Source organism: Colletes latitarsis, chromosome 5, assembly GCF_051014445.1.
Source record: "Colletes latitarsis isolate SP2378_abdomen chromosome 5, iyColLati1, whole genome shotgun sequence".
In the NCBI taxonomy this organism is placed as follows: domain Eukaryota; kingdom Metazoa; phylum Arthropoda; class Insecta; order Hymenoptera; family Colletidae; genus Colletes; species Colletes latitarsis.
Window position 1 is genome coordinate 13,989,739 of NC_135138.1, and position 18,403 is coordinate 14,008,141.

At 29.9% G+C, this 18,403-nt stretch overlaps 2 long non-coding RNA genes across 2 annotated transcripts in view; one reads left to right on the forward strand and one right to left on the reverse strand.

Moving 5' to 3' along the window:
- The window catches only part of LOC143341749 (uncharacterized), a 31,670-nt gene extending 18,027 nt beyond the window's left edge, over window positions 1-13,643 (reverse strand). The window contains exon 1 of the long non-coding RNA XR_013079672.1: window positions 12,421-13,643. This is a non-coding gene — a long non-coding RNA (uncharacterized LOC143341749). The remainder of the gene's footprint in view (window positions 1-12,420) is intronic.
- Window positions 3,736-11,776, forward strand: LOC143341780 (uncharacterized). Its single transcript, XR_013079680.1, has 2 exons — window positions 3,736-3,782; window positions 8,437-11,776. It is a non-coding gene; the product is annotated as an uncharacterized LOC143341780 (long non-coding RNA).
- Window positions 13,644-18,403: the final 4,760 nt, after the last annotated feature.

The window sequence follows — 18,403 nt, forward strand, 5'->3', positions numbered from 1 at the left end:
TATATATTGAGATTTAATAAATTTTTAATTAAATTTTTAATATTTTTAAATTTGCAATTTAATAGTTTATTTTAACTTATAAAAATTTAATTAAAAATAAATAATAATTTTTAATATAGAAAGAATTTTTATCTTTATAAATAAATTTACAATTTACTTCTTTTTCAGACACAATATTATTTAAATTTATTAATTTTATGAATTATTATAATTTAATTTTAATATTAAATATAAATATAAAATTTTAAGTTAAAATAAACTATTAAATTTCAAATTTAAAAATATAATATAATTGTAAATTTTAATAAATATTTATTATATTTTTAAATGATTTTATTCAACAAATCATAAGAATATTGGGATACTATATTTTATTTTTGCTATATGAACTGGAATAATTGGTTCTTCATTAAGAATAATTATTCGTATGGAATTAAGTTCACCAGGTATATGAATTAATAATGATCAAATTTATAATTCTATTGTTACTTCTCATGCTTTTATTATAATTTTTTTTATAGTTATACCTTTTTTAATTGGAGGATTTGGAAATTGATTAATTCCATTAATAATTGGTGCACCAGATATAGCATTTCCACGAATAAATAATATAAGATTTTGATTATTACCCCCTTCATTAATTTTATTATTAATAAGTAGTATTTTATATAGAGGAAGAGGAACAGGATGAACTATTTATCCTCCATTATCTTCATTAATGTATCATTCTTCTTTATCTGTTGATTTAACTATTTTTTCTTTACATATTGCAGGTATTTCATCTATTATAGGATCAATAAATTTTATTGTAACAATTTTAATAATAAAAAATTATAATTTAAATTATGATCAATTATCTTTATTTTCATGATCTGTTTTTATTACAACAATTTTATTATTATTATCTTTACCTGTATTAGCTGGTGCAATTACAATATTATTAACTGATCGTAATTTAAATACTTCATTTTTTGACCCTTCAGGTGGAGGAGATCCTGTACTTTATCAACATTTATTTTGATTTTTTGGTCACCCTGAAGTTTATATTTTAATTTTACCTGGATTTGGATTAATTTCACATATTATTTTTAATGAAAGTGGTAAAAAGGAAACATTTGGTAATATTGGAATAATTTATGCAATATTAGGGATTGGATTTTTAGGATTTATTGTATGAGCTCATCATATATTTACAGTTGGATTAGATGTTGATACACGAGCTTATTTTACTTCAGCAACTATAATTATTGCTATTCCTACTGGAATTAAAGTTTTTAGATGAATAGCAACATATTATGGATCTAAATTAATTATTAATCCTTCTATTTTATGATCAATAGGATTTATTTTTTTATTTACGATAGGAGGATTAACTGGAATTATATTATCTAATTCATCTATTGATATTATTTTACATGATACGTATTATGTAGTAGCACATTTTCATTATGTATTATCTATAGGGGCAGTATTTTCTATTATTGCAAGATTTATTTATTGATATCCAATTTTTACTGGTTTAATTTTAAATAAAAAATGATTAATTATTCAATTTTTATTAATATTTATTGGAGTAAATTTAACTTTTTTCCCTCAACATTTTTTAGGATTAATAGGAATACCTCGACGATATTCTGATTATCCTGATTCATATTATTGTTGAAATTTATTATCTTCTTTAGGATCTTTAATTTCATTAAATAGATTAATTTTATTAATTTATATTATTATAGAAAGATTAATTGCTAAACGATTAATTATTTTTAAATTTTATCAATGTTCTTTAGAATGATTACAAAATTATCCTCCTTTAGATCATTCATTTAATGAATTACCTTTTATTATTAAAATTATATATAATAAAAAGAATAAATAAAATTTTATATATTATAAATAATTTTATAATTATAAAAAAAATTAAAAATATTTATTAATAATTAATATGGCAGATAAGTGCAATGAACTTAAGATTCTTAAATAAAAATTATAATTTTTTATTAATAATTTCACATTGAAAAATATTTTCTTTTCAAGATCCAAGTTCACCATTTTCTAATAATTTAAATTTATTTTATAATATTACTATAATTATAATAATTATAATTATTACATTTACATTATTAATTATATTAGATATTATAACTAATGAATTTATAAATCGATATTTGTTAAAGCATCATTTAATTGAGATTGTATGAACAATTTTACCTATATTAATTTTAATAATTATTGCTTTTCCTTCATTAAAAACATTATATTTTATTGATGAAATATGGAATCCTATTTTTTTTACAATTAAAGCTATTGGACATCAATGATATTGAAGTTATGAATATCCTGAATTTAAAAATTTTAATTTTGATTCTTATATAATTAAAGATTTAGATAAATTAGATTTATTTCGTTTATTAGATGTTGATAATCGATTAATTATCCCTTATAATATTCCTATTCGTTTATTAACTACATCATTAGATGTTATTCATTCTTGAACAATTCCATCATTAGGAATAAAAATAGATTCAATTCCAGGACGTATTAATCAAATAACTTTAATTTCAATACGATCAGGTTTATTTTTTGGACAATGTTCAGAAATTTGTGGAGCTAATCATAGATTTATACCAATTGTATTAGAAAGAACTAATTGTTCAAATTTTATAAATTGAATTAATATAAATAATTAATTATATATTATTATAAAAAATTAGTTAAATAATAATATTAAAATGTCATTTTAAAGTTATTGAATAATATATAATCAATATTTTTTTCATTAGATGTCTGAAATGTAAGAATTGGTCTCTTAAACCAAATAATAGTATTTAACAATTACTTCTAATGAAAATTTTTTCATTCCACAAATAATACCAATAAATTGATTAAATTTGTATATTTATAGATTAATTATAATTTTTATTATTTTAATTATAATTTATTTTATAAATTATAATAAAATTATAAAAATTAAATTTTATAAGAAACATTTATTTATTTATATATATAAATGGTAACAAATTTATTTTCTATTTTTGATCCTTCAACAAATATATATATATCAATAAATTGAATTATAATTATAATAGTATTAATATTAATTCCATTAATATATTGAATTAAATTATCACGTTATCAAATAATATTTATATTATTAATTAATTTAATTTTTAATGAATTTAAATTATTAGTAATATTTAAATATATATCTAATATTATTATTTTTATTAGTTTAATAATAATAATTTTATTTATAAATTTATTAGGATTATTTCCTTATAATTTTACACCAACAAGTCATTTAAATATTAATTTATCTTTATCTTTAACTTTATGATTAAGATTTATATTATTTGGATGAAGTGTAAATTTAAATTATATATTAATTCATTTAGTTCCATTAAATACACCTATATTTTTAATAAATTTTATAGTATTAATTGAATTAATTAGAAATATTATTCGTCCATGAACATTATCCATTCGATTAACTGCTAATATATTAGCAGGTCATTTATTATTATCTTTAATAGGATCATCAATAAATAATTTAATATTATTATTTTTACCTTTAATTATTATTGTACAAAATATATTATTTATTTTAGAAATTTCAGTTTCTATAATTCAATCATATGTATTTTCAATTTTAAGTTTATTATATTTTAATGAATCTAATTAAAATTAAATATTAAAATGATAAATTCAAATCATCCTTTTCATTTAGTTACATTAAGGCCATGACCTTTAATAACTTCTTTATCTTTAATAAATTTTGATAGCTGGTTTGCGTCAATTTGAATAGCGCGCGATAGAAGTTTCGCGCGCGTTCTAGAAGAATGCAACTTCCCGCGTTTATCTTTTGTTTCGGCGACAATGCGTTCGACCATGCTCTTACCTCGTGGCCACCTTACGAGACGGACGCATCGCGCGAGTACTATGTTAATCTCGTGATATGTATATTATATCTATATGTATATTTATATGTAATTATCTATATTAAAGTAAGTTTTCGCTCACAATGGTTATGGGCCCAGGCACAAAATAACGGGTGAAGTAAAGAACAGTAAAAATTGTAAAAGCACGTGTTAGTAAAAGTGTGAATATCGCTAGTGCAAGTGGAAAATTAAGGGCCAGTTGTGTTTAAAATGTCCGGTGAAATAAAAGGTGAACTCAAAATCACGAAACTCTCCGATGCTAATTACCAGGCATGGAAAACAGAAATATCCTGGTACCTCAGAGGAAAAGGGTTGCTGGACCACGTGCTGACTGAGAAAAGACTGCCACAAAATTCTACGAATGAAGAGGTAAGAGCACACCAGATTAATGAAAATAAGGCATTTGCTGCGATCGGATTAAATATAGAGGCCGATCAGCAAATACATATCGAAGAATGTGCGACTGCACACGAAGCGTGGGAAGCACTGAAACAAGTGCATCAACCAAAATCGCGCGTCCGGATTTTGCATTTGAAAAAGGGGTTTTATCACATAAAAATGCGAGATAATGAAAATATGTCGAGTTATATGTCTAGAGTGAAAGTTGCCGCTAGAGATTTGAAAGAAGCCGGTGCGGAAGTAAAGGACGAGGACGTTGCATACGTGATGTTAGCAGGTCTGCCAGATAGCTACGAGAACCTCAATATGTCCTTAGCCAGCCTACCTGACGACAAGTTTACGTCAGCTGAAGTTAAGAGAGTCCTCCTAGAGGAATATGAAAGAAGAATATCCAGATCGAATCCTGCAACTGAACCTTGTAACGAGGCACTGCACGTAAGTAAAAAAGTTCAAGGCAAGAGAGAAACTAATGCAACGAGTGATGGCTTTAGGCAAGTACCCACATGTTTCAACTGTAAAAGAACTGGACACATTGCTAGCAACTGCCGGGCCAGAATGAATAGAAGTAGGTATAGAGGAAAACCCAGGACCCAGTATAAACCAGAAGGAAAGGATAGAGATAATGTATTTCTAGTAAGTCTAAACGCAATAAGTTTAGAAGATTCTTGGCTGCTAGACAGCGGCTGCACGCACCACGTGTGCAGAAGAAGGGACTGGTTTATAAGTTTTAGATCAATAAATCACGAAGTTGTAAATACCGCAGGTGACCCTCGCAAGCAAGAAGGGACGACATTGAAAGCCCAGGGAATAGGAAGTATAAAACTAAAAATGATTATTGGAAATATTAAGAAAACTGTAGAGTTGCAGGATGTCTACTATGTGCCAAACATCAGAAGGAACTTAATGTCCGTATCCAGAATTGAGCAGAAAGAAAAGGAACTCTTGATAAAGGATGGAATAGCGAAGGTCAGGAGCAGCAGAACGAAAGAGGTTATATGCATTGCCCATAGACGGAACGATCTATACGTAGTGGATACAGAAGTGTGCATGGAAATGGCCCCAACGGAACTAAATGCAACTAGCCTGGAAACCGAACAGATCTGGCATCGACGGTTCTGTCACGTAAGTAGCGACACGATAAAACGCCTAATTAGAAATAAGAGCGTCATTGGTCTAGATACTAAAGCAAGCAAATACACTTGCGATGCGTGCAATATCGGAAAAGCTACTAAGGCCCCCTGTAAAAGGATAAACGGCAGGCAATCGAAAAATATCTGCGAGTTAATCCACTCAGATGTGTGTGGACCCATGCCAGAGAGTTCTATGGGCGGAAACAGATATTTTATAACCTTTACAGACGATTTTTCTAGATATATTAACATTGCATGTATAAAATCCAAAGATGAAGTTAAAAGATGCATAAAAGAATACATTGCTCGGGTGGAGCGCGACACTGGAAAAAGGGTCAAGAGGTTCCGCACCGACAATGGGTTGGAGTACTGCAATAAAGAGTTAGACGATTATTTCAGAAGCCTAGGCATCAAGCACGAGAGATCAAATGTGGAAACTCCCCAAATGAATGGTGTCGCAGAACGAATCAACAGGACACTACTAGATCTGACTAGGCCTATGCTGAAATCCGCGCGTCTACCACAAAAATTTTGGGCAGAAACTGTATCAACAGCAGCGTACATCAAAAATCGAGTATGTCACTCGACCATAAACGACGAAGTCCCGCTAGCAGTATGGAATAACCGAACACCGAGTGTCCGTCACTTGAAGGCCTACGGGTGTTTGGCTTTCGCCCGTTTACCGCAGCAAGGAAGGAAGAAATTAGATGATCGAGCTGTGGCATGTGTTTTAGTCGGTTACTCTGAACAGACGCGTGGGTATAGACTATGGTGCCCGCAAAGAAATGAAATGATAATCACCAAACACGTTAGATTTGCAGAGGACAAGATTGGATACGAATGGATACAAAGCAAGGATACAAACACTTGGAACAGTGGAGGATGGTTAGATAGTAGCGAATCCGAAGCAGAGAGCACCACGCACGAACGCACACCCGAAGAGATCCCAAGCCAGACTGAACGAGAAGAAGAACCAGAGCAGTTGAATAAAAGTTCAGTGGGGGCGCGAGCCAGGCGTCCAGGGTCCAGGAAGATCATAAGAAATCCGTACGGACGGAAAGGTAAGCCAAAGACAGTAATCAGTAATGATGAAAAAGAAAGTTCTGCAGTAGAAAGTGACATGGAAGCTAATTTTCTGCAAATAATTGAGCCCCGAAATGTTGAAGAAGCCCTAGCATCCCCACAAGCCATACAGTGGAAGAACGCAATCAAGGAAGAGCTAGATAGTTTGTCCAGAAGAAGAACTTGGGAAGCCGTCAAACTTCCAGAAGGGAAGAAATGCATAGGTTGCAAGTGGGTATTTAAACTGAAAAAAGACGTGAATGGACGAATACAAAGGTACAAGGCGAGGCTTGTAGCCCAAGGGTTCTCCCAACAGAAGGGATTAGACTACGACGAAACGTATTCACCAGTGGCCAGTTTCTCCGTGATCAGAATGATGCTAGCGATAACGGTGAATTTCCAATGGCACACAAGACATATAGACATTAAATGTGCGTACCTGTACGGAGAGTTAGAAGAAGAAATATTTATGAAGTTACCACCGTTGTACAAGAATAAAGAAGAAGGATTTGTAGCAAAATTGTTAAGACCGATATACGGATTAAAACAATCCGGAAGGAGTTGGAACAAGGAGTTGGATCGTTTTTTAATCAAACAGGGATTCAAGAGACTAAAATCCTCAGGATATACATACGTAAATGGGCATTGGACGGTTGTAGTTATATATGTTGATGACATTTTTGTTTTTTCCAGACACCAATCGTCAATTGTAAGATTAGTAGATTCTGTCTCCAAGGAATATGAAGCCAAGGACTTAGGCGAAATAGGTCACGCTTTAGGTGTGAGAATAGATAGCAACAGCGATGGGAGTATTTCATTGTCCCAGAAAAATTACGTTGAGACAATCCTAAAGGAATATAACATGGCTGACTGCCGTGGAGCAGCCACACCATTGGAACCAGGAACGAGACTTTCAAAAGAAGATGCCCCACAAACGCCAGAAGAGAAAGAGAGAATGTCGAAGGTACCATATAGGAAACTCATTGGGGAACTAATGCATTTAGCTTTGCACACTAGGCCAGACATATTACATGCAGTAACAAAACTGTCTCAGTACAATGTTGATCCTGGAATAGTACACTGGTGTCAAGCCAAGCACGTATTGCGCTACCTAAACAAGACCAAAGAATTAGGATTAAGGTACTTCGCAAGTAAGGAGCCAAGGGTAAAAATATACTCGGACGCAGATTGGGCAGGTGACGTCGATGACAGGCACTCCTATTCTGGTATGGTCGTGAAAATAGGAGAAAACGCGGTGCAATGGTATTCGTCGAAACAAAGATGCGTGTCGACATCCACGATGGAGGCGGAATACATAGCTTTGTCCCGAAGCGCCCGAGAAGCAACATGGATGCAAATGATGTTGAAAGAACTAGACTTATTTGAGTTTTTGATTTCAGATAGTATCGAAATTTACTGCGACAATCGAGCAGCCATACATTATTCTAAAAACAGGGTAGAGAAGAGCAAAACCAAACACATCGATATCGCCTATCATGTGGTACGAGAAAAGGTCGAGGAAGGAATGATAAATGTTCTCTACATCGCCACAAACGAAAATCCAGCAGACATAATGACGAAGGGATTGAAGCGATTGAACCAGATGAACGCAATTCGGATGCTGAGATTAAATTCCGCAAAAGTGGGGGATTGATAGCTGGTTTGCGTCAATTTGAATAGCGCGCGATAGAAGTTTCGCGCGCGTTCTAGAAGAATGCAACTTCCCGCGTTTATCTTTTGTTTCGGCGACAATGCGTTCGACCATGCTCTTACCTCGTGGCCACCTTACGAGACGGACGCATCGCGCGAGTACTATGTTAATCTCGTGATATGTATATTATATCTATATGTATATTTATATGTAATTATCTATATTAAAGTAAGTTTTCGCTCACAAATTTATTAATAAGAGTATTAAATTGATTTATATTAAATAAATTATTTTTTATATTATTAAATATATTAATTTTAATAATAATAATATTTCAATGATGACGAGATATTATTCGGGAAAGAACTTATCAAGGATTTCATACATTAAAAGTAATAATAATAATAAAATTTAGAATAATTTTATTTATTATTTCAGAATTATTTTTTTTTATTTCAATATTTTGAACTTATTTTCATAGATGTATTTCACCTAATATTGAAATTGGTAATTTATGACCTCCTAAAAATATTTTAATATTTAATCCTTATGATATTCCATTATTAAATTCAATTATTTTAATTTCATCTGGATTTATAATTACTTTAAGTCATAATTTATTATTAAATAATAAATTAAGATATAGAAAATTTTGATTATTATGTACAATTTTATTAGGAATTTATTTTTCATTATTACAATATTTAGAATATAATGAATCAAAATTTTGTATTAATGATAGAATTTTTGGATCTATTTTTTATTTATTAACAGGATTTCATGGAACACATGTAATTATTGGTATTTTATTTTTAATAACATGTTTATTTCGTATATCAATTAATCATTTTTCTAAAATTCATCATTTTCATTTTGAAGCTTCATCTTGATATTGACATTTTGTAGATATTATTTGATTATTTGTTTATATATTTATTTATTGATGAATATATTAAATTAATTAATATATATATATATAGTATAAAAATTATTACGATTAACTTCCAATTAAAAAATTTATTAATAATAATATATATAATTTTTAATTATATATTTATATTATTTATTATTATATTTATTTGTTTATTATTAACATTTATAAATTTATATTTTAAAATAAGGTATAAAAAAAATCGAGAAAAAATTTTACCAATTGAATGTGGATTTGATCCTTTATCTAATAGACGATTACCATTTTCTAATAATTTTTTTTTAATTTCATTAATTTTTTTAATTTTTGATGTTGAAATTATATTAATTTTACCATTAATTTTTGTAATAAAAGAATTTATATCTTTAATTTCAATAATTATATTTATATATTTTTTATTAATATTAATTATTGGTTTATTAATAGAATGATATTTAGGTTATTTAAATTGATTAAATTAATTTATTATATAGATTAATTTTAATAATCAAATTTTTAATTCGAAATTAAATGTAAATTTTTACTTTATATAATTTTTAATTTGGATATTAGTTAATATAATAACATTTAAATTGCATTTAAAAATTTAATAAATAAATTATTAATATCTAAATTTAATTGAAACCAAAAAATTAGAGGTAAATTATTGTTAATAATTTAATTGAATTAAATATTCCAATTAAAAATTATTAATTTTTATAATTATTTATAAATAAAATTAATTTATATTATTTTTATATTGAAAATATAATATTTTGTTTAAATTATATAAATTTGAAATATAATAATTTAAGCTTCTAACTTAAAAATTAATGATTATTCATTAATATTTCTATTTAAAAAATTTATTTATCTTAATATTTTCAATATTATACTTTTATATTTAAGCTATTTAAATAATTTATAAAATTCAAATAAATAATAATAATATAATAGTATAAAAATTTATAATAACAATAAATTCTAATTTATTAAATATATATTTATTATTAAATATATTAAATATATATATTAATTTCAATATATATATACCTATAAATCTTTCAAATCATCCTTTTTCTATTAAAATTTCATATTTATATATAATATTAAATAAATTTTTATATCTATATTTAAATATATATATAGAAAAAAATATTGTTATAATAAAATTTATTAAATTTTTAAATAAATATATATTGAAATTATACATTAATAAACTAATTCAAAATCCATAAATATAAAAATTTAAAATTATTATTTTATCTAATATATATATATTAAATAAATATTTAATATAAATTAATTTAAATATATTATATCTAAAAAAAAAAGATAATATTAATAATATTATTATACAAAAAATTATTAATTTATTTTCTTTAAAATAAATTATAGGAATAAAATTATTATTAAAAAATATTAATCATAAAATTATTCGAATTCTATACCTAATTGTTAATATTATTGAAATAATAAAAATTAAATAAAAAATATAATTTAATTTTTTATTTATAAATATTTCAATAATTAAATCTTTTGAATAAAATCCAGATAAAAATGGGAATCCTATTAATATAATTAAACTTAAAATTATAATTAATCTTTTTATTGGTGTAATTATTAATATATTACCATATTTACGAATATCTTGATTATTATTTATTAAATGAATAAAATCTCCAGCACATAAAAATATTAATGATTTAAATAAAGCATGAATAATTATATGAAAAAATGCTAATTCATAATAATTAATACTTAAAGTTAATATTATTAAACCTAATTGCCTTAATGTTGATAAAGCAATAATTTTTTTTAAATCATATTCAAAATTAGCTATTAATCTTGCTATAAAAGTTGTTATTAAAGAAATGTATAATATATATATATTAATATTTATATTTATTATAAATAATTTATTATATCGAATTAATAAATATACACCTGCAGTAACTAATGTTGATGAATGAACTAATGAAGAAACTGGAGTAGGGGCTGTTATAGCAGCAGGTAATCATAAAGAAAAAGGTATTTGAGCACTTTTAGTTATAGCTGTTAAAATTAATATAAAATTTAATATATTATTATAAAAATTATTATTATAAATTAATCCATTTCAAGAACCTAAATTTATGAATATACAAATTATTAATAATAATCTAACATCTCCAATTCGATTACACAAAATTGTTAAAAATCCTGAATTATATGAATTATAATTTTGATAAAAAATAATTAAACAATAAGAAATTAATCCTAAACCATCTCAACCTAATATAATTCTAAAAATATTTGGACTTAAAATTATTAAACATATTGAAATTACAAATAATATTACTAAATAAATAAATCGTTTAATAAAAATTTCTGATTTTATATATTCAATTCTATATAATATTACTATAGAAGAAATTAATATTACAATTCTTAAAAAAATTAATCTTATATAATCTAAAAAAATTAAAAATTCAATTTTTATTCTATTAAAATTTAATATTAATCATTCAATATATATATTAAATTTAAATATATAAAAATATATTCCTATAATTATTAATATAAAACTTAAAATTAATATAAATAAACTATAAATAATTATTAATAATATAATTTAAAGTATTTTTATACATCATTGAATCCACAATTCAATATTTTTATTTAAACTATTTAAATTGATTTTTAATTATATATATATTAATATATATATATATATATAATATATATATATATATTAATTTAAATTTAAATAAATATTTTTATTACAATTAAATTATATAAATAAATCTAAATTTAAAAATATAAAATTTAAAGGTAATCAATGTAAAATAATTACTAAAAATTCTAAAAACTTAAAATTTTTAATTTTTAAATAAAAATTTATTTTTCCATGATTTATATATCTAAATAAATATAAAGAATAAATAAATCTTAAAAATCTAATTAATATTAATATAAAAATTAATGAATTACATCAATTATATAAAATTATTATAGTAAAAATTTCTCTAATTAAATTTAATGATAAAGGAGCAGATATATTAGAAGAACATAATAAAAATCATAATAATGATATTTTTGAAGTAATATTTATAATACCTTTATTAATAATTATTAATCGGCTATTTGTTTCTTTATAAAATAAATTTACTATATAAAATAATCCTGATGAACATAAACCATGAGAAATTATTGTTAAATAACATCTATATAAACTTAAATTTTTTAAAGTTATTAATCTACTAATTAAAATACTTATATGAACTACTGAAGAATATGCAACCAAAATTTTTATATCAATTTGACGTAAACATAAAATTCTTAAAATAATACCCCCAGTTATACTAATAATTATAATATAAATTTTAATAAATATTAAATTATTGTAAAAAATTAAAATAAATCGTAATAATCCATATGTTCCTAATTTTAATATAATAGAAGCTAAAATTATTAAACAATATACAGGAGCTTCTACATGAGCTTTTAATAATCAATTATGTATACCAAAAATTGGAATTTTAACTAAAAAAGATAAAATTATAAATATAAATAGATAATTATTACAAATAAATAATTCTATTTCTATTATATTAAATATAATATAATTTTTATTTAAAATTATTAAAAATAAAAATAATAAAAATGGTAAAGAAAAAAATAAAGTATAAAATATTAAATATATTCTCGCTAAAATTCGTATTTCACCTATTCCTCAATAAATAATTATTAAAAATATTAAAATTAATCTAACTTCAAAAAAAAAATAAAATATTAAAACATTATTAGATATAAAAAATAAAATTAAATTAATTAATAAAATTAATAAAAAATTAATAAATAAATTAAAATTAATTATTTTTAATCTTAATGATATAATAATAATACTAAAAATTCATAATCTTAAAATAATCATTATAAAAGAATAATTATTTAATCTAAAATTAAATCTATATTTATTTCATTCAATAAATAAATCATAATTTATAATTAATATAATTAATATTATATTAATTAAATTTCTTATTATAAATTTATATTTATAAAAATTATATATATAAATTAAAGCAAATGTATTAAATAAAATTATTATTACCATATTAAATTTAATTATTTTAATATTTTAATTATTATTACCATATTAAATTTATTATTCTAATATTTTGATTTCCATATTTATATATTAAATTAATAATTAAAGATAAACCTAATACTCTTTCACAAATAGAAAATACAATATAGAATAAAAATAATCATTCATCAAAATATATAATTTTTAAATAGATAGTTATTACAATATTTAATATAATTATAAATTCAATTCTAATTAAAATTATTAATAATGAATCTTTAAATTTAAAAATTAATACTATTCCTAAAAATATTATTAAATAAAAAAAGTGATAATTAAATAATATATCACCAATAAAATCATATTTTATATATTTATTTTGAATATTTAAAATTAAATTAAGTTTTATAGTTTATTTAAAAACATTAATTTTGTAAATTAAAAAAAATAATATTTATTTAAAACAATCTTAATTTTCAAAAAAAAAAGAATATTTTATCTTTAATTCCCAAAATTAATATTTTAAATAAACTATTTTTTGTTAATTTATAAATAATAATTTTAATTTTAAAATGATAATAATAATACCAAAAATAATAATTTTAATTAAATTAATTATTGTTTCAAATTTAATTATATTAATTAGATTTTCAATAATAAAAATTAATTTACACCCATTAATATTTATAATAATTTTAGTTTTTTATATTGTAAATATATTATTATTAATTAATTTTGATATAAATATAAATATATATAGTTATATAATTTTTATTTCAATAATTGGAGGATTAATAATTATATTTATATATTTTACTAGATTAATTAATAATTATAAGATAATTATATTTACTTATGAATATTATTCAATTTTATTAATATATATTATTATAATTTTAATTATAATTTATACATATTATAATTATATTTCAATTGATTTTATAATAAATAAAATTATATTTAAAAATATTAATTATTCAATTAAATTATTATATAAATTTCCTAATTGTATTTTTATTTTTATTTCAATTATGTTAGGGGGAGGAGGTTTGAAAATACCTCGCCTAACGGGGGTCCGGATCTCGAGGGAAGGAACGGACGGAGAAGTAAGCGATACAATTATAATTTTATTTTCGCCGGATCGCCTTATGCGACCAAGCCGTTTATTTAGTCAATAAGGTTGAGAATCGGCCGACGTCTGCCAGACGATCAGTGTGGTCTGTGTTGTTACCCTGAAACAGAAAGAGATACGACTAGGCGTTAAATACCTGTCGACGTGAGTCACGTCGCTTGTCTTTCTCTCTTTGGTACGCTCCTGGTCGGTGCTTGTCGCACCCAGGAGCGGGAATCTCTGCCGCCGCGATACGCAGCTAAGCTAGTGGACTGTACGTGTGTGAGCGTTCCCTTTAAACCGGGAATCGCTCGCTTTCTTCCAATTAGGGAATTTCCTCTCGGTTTTCTGTTCGACTGCAACACTTGATTGTCGCAGGAGAGGGTGCCTAGAGGGAGGTTGTAAGGCTCCAACCGTCACCCGGTCCTCGGTCCCTTACCGTCTTCGTATGCGTGTGTACGGAACACGATGCGGTGCAGTCTTTCAATGGCGTATAGGACGTCTTACTATTGAGACTGGCACCACGACGCCTTGTGAGTCGCGTTCTACGCGCAGTGACCGTACAAGACTGGCGATCAGAGAACAACGCTCTGGCATTCGCCGGAAGCTGGGCTTAGAATAACTCGTCCCACGCTCCGACTGGAAGGCGGCAAGTCCACCCAAGGGATTTACGCCAATAAGGCCCCTTTAGATGGTTGTAAGACCGTTCGATTGAATCAAGGGAGGATCGAGTCTTAATCTCGATACCTCTCGCACGACCGCTGTTTGCAGCGATACGCGGAAAATTCGGGAACTCGATGATACCAAAGAGTTTCCCGCAGTCTTTAATCGGGTCGTACTCACGACCGAATCGATTAACTGGTTTGATTCGACAACCGGAATTACACGCAGTTTACTGGGGGCAGTTTGCTTACGCAAGCTAATCCCGTAAAGCTGCGGCTATACGTCGGTTGCCCGCTTTGTGAAAATTCGAATAACTCGAACTTTCAACGTCGCGTGGGAATCAACCGCTAGAACCCGAGAATTTTCTTTATGCCTTTTTTTTTTCTTAATTTGTTCGAATGCTCGAATAACTCGAAGCAGTTCGAATATTGTGAGGGCCTGTTGAATTTCAACGAATGCTCGAATAACTCGAAGCAGTTCGGAATATGTTAAATTAGGGAAAGCGTGATCGTTTATCGATCCGCGCTTGGCAGGCTCTCGTTAGCAAGTGACGGACGAGCACGCGCTGCCGAAAAGTACGCGTAAGAGAGGGGGAATCCTCCGACGCGCGGCGCTGTCGCCGTGGCTCTCGTCCGTCTTTTTCTAACATGTAATTATCGCACCTTCTCTATGGTCGAGCGTTTAACCGAAAAGTTCGAAATCGAACGTTACTGTACTGCTCGCGTGACTTACAGAAAAACTCAAGGAGCGAGAGTTTTTCTGCTGCCTTCTGTTTCGAGTCGCGGACGCGTCGACCTAGAATGTTCTGGTCGGTCGCGTGTATTGAAAACAAAGCGGATTAACGGCTAATTACGGGTTTAAATAAATCGAATTAACTCGATCTTTAAACATACCGCCCCCCTTGCACGGTCCGTGCAATTTACATGGGGGGTCCTCTCCGCGGTCACTTCGCGATCGAAACACATAAAGAAGGTTGCAATGTTGAGAAAAAATTTTGTACTTGAAAGTTCAAGGTACTTACTCAGCGGCGAGATCGGCCCCGTCTATCCTCCAACACTTGGAGGGTGGCGAGGACAGTTTCCGCGATAGCGGTCCTGTCCGTCGTTTGGCGGTACCCGTGACGCCTATACCGGGGGCGTTGAATTGGTGGATTTACCCTGTCCCTGGGGCGGTTTCCTCCGGCTTCCGGTGCTGGACCGCGGTTCCGTCGCCTCCGGGTGTTCCTGCACCGCTCGTTGGACCTGGGTGTCGCGGGGGTGGCGGCTGGTCCAAGGTCTGCACCTGCCGGTGGCCTCGCAGCAACGGCGGGTGGTACGGCGGTGCCCGGGTGCTCTCCCGGCGTCCTTGGGGCAGCTTCGGCGGGCCGGAATTTGAGGTCGATCAACCTCCCTCCTCTGGCCCACTTCAATTTGAAGTGGCCCCCGGGGGCCTTGCACCGGAGCCGCCTTGTTGACCATGGTACATGCGCCGGGATGGTCAAGACGTCTTGTCCTAGGTTCAACAAGAACGCTGGCGGCTGGGTGGCTGTCGGCCCAGGCAATACCTCTGGGGCGGCGGGGAGAGTTACGTCCACCAGCGTTTCTTGGGCCTCTGCAGCTCTTGAGGTGCCGGAATGCGGTGGCTCCACGAGCTGCAGAAGTCGGTCGAACTGGTGATTTATATCGGGTGTCGGGGGTGACCCCACCACGGTCACTAAACTTTCGTCACTACCACTGGAGGACATGGTTTCTAATTTCTCGTGAGGCGAGGACTGGGCGAATTTGTCCGCGGGTCCCGCTTTTACGCGTGGACCCTCGCGGATCGCTCCCTTCCAGGAAATTAGTCGGATAGTAGGGTATCACTTCCCCTCTCATCCTTCTGTCTCCGACGGCGTAGGATATGTGGGAATCAACGCTGTTTTGATTTCAAACGGCTGTATTCCCTGTCCTTTTCTCTGTACAACAGGATTCGGGACTTTGTTTATCCTATGCGGCTCCTTCGTCGGCCGTTGTCGAAGTTGACTCATCGACGGGCAGTCTACACAGTCGCGTAATTGGACGCGTGTATGTAGATGTGGCCGTGCGTACTTTTACCACACGCACACGTCTGTCTCGGCCTGGTAATACTTCCTCAATTCGTCCCATTTCCCACTGATTTGGGGGGAGAAGAGGATTTTGTACAAGAACCAAGTCGTTTGGTTTTAACTGCACTTGGGTGGTGCGCCACTTATAGCGGCTCTGGAGATGCGTGAGGTAATCTCGCGTCCAATGTTTCCAGAGCTGCTCATGGAATTTTTGAATGGCCCTCCATCGCGTAAGCCGCGAGAGGGTTTCCGTTTCCACGGACTCGACCGGGAGTGCATTCATCGGTCCCCCAATCAGGAAGTGGCCCGGTGTAAGAGGTGCATAATCCTCGGGACAGTCGCTGAAAGCGGCGATCGGTCGCGAATTCAAGCTCGCCTCGATCTTACAGAGTAATGTCTGCATTTCTTCGCTTGTGGGCGTAAATTCTCCGAGGATGCGTTTCAGGTGATGCTTCACCGATTTCACACCGGCTTCTTGCATACCACCAAAGTGGGGTGCGCTGGGTGGATTAAACTTCCACGTAATGCCCTTTTGACCGCACTTCGTTCTCATTTCTGGTGTATGATACACCGCATTGAAGTGTGCCTTCAATTCGCGATCCGCCCCTACGAAGTTTGTTCCGTTGTCACTGAACATACAGGACGGAACTCCTCGGCGAGCGATGAACCGGTCGAAGGCGGCCAGGAACGCACTCGTCGTATAATCGTGTACGAGTTCGATGTGCACGGCTCTTGTCGCGAAACAGACGAACACAGCTATATACGCTTTATGAGCCGTTTTTCCCCGACCAGCGGAGTCGCGGACCCGAAACGGTCCAGCGTAATCGACTCCGCAGTTTGTAAAAGGTCGTGCTGCTTGGCTGCGCTCCGGTATTAAATCCTGCATGATTTGCGTGGATGTGTTCGCTTGCCATCTCACGCATCGTATGCATTGGTGGATAACCGTGCGCGCTGCGTTTCGGCACCCGATGATCCAGAATTTCTGTCTCACCGTGTACATGGTTAATTGCAAACCCCCGTGCAACGTGTCCACGTGGCATTGCCGAATTATCATGTTGGAAACATGATGTTTCGGCAGTATTATCGGGTGTTTCGTTTCCCATGTCAGCGTCGCGTTCTCCAATCTTCCGCCCACTCTCAAGACATGCTTGTCATCGAGGAAAGGGTTGAGGCTTTTCAAGGGAGACTTTGCAGGGATTCCCTTGTGCTCTTCTAAACACCGGTACTCTTCCGCAAAATGCGTACGTTGCAAGTAGCGTGCAATTCTTTCCGTTGCACGCTGCATTTCCCATGCTTCGACAACTTTTGCATCAAATGGCCTCTGTTCTCCAGCCGGCGGCCTCCGGAGCCGGAGGCAATAGGCGGTGACTCGTAACAGCTTACTCCATTTGGAAAATCGGAATACGAA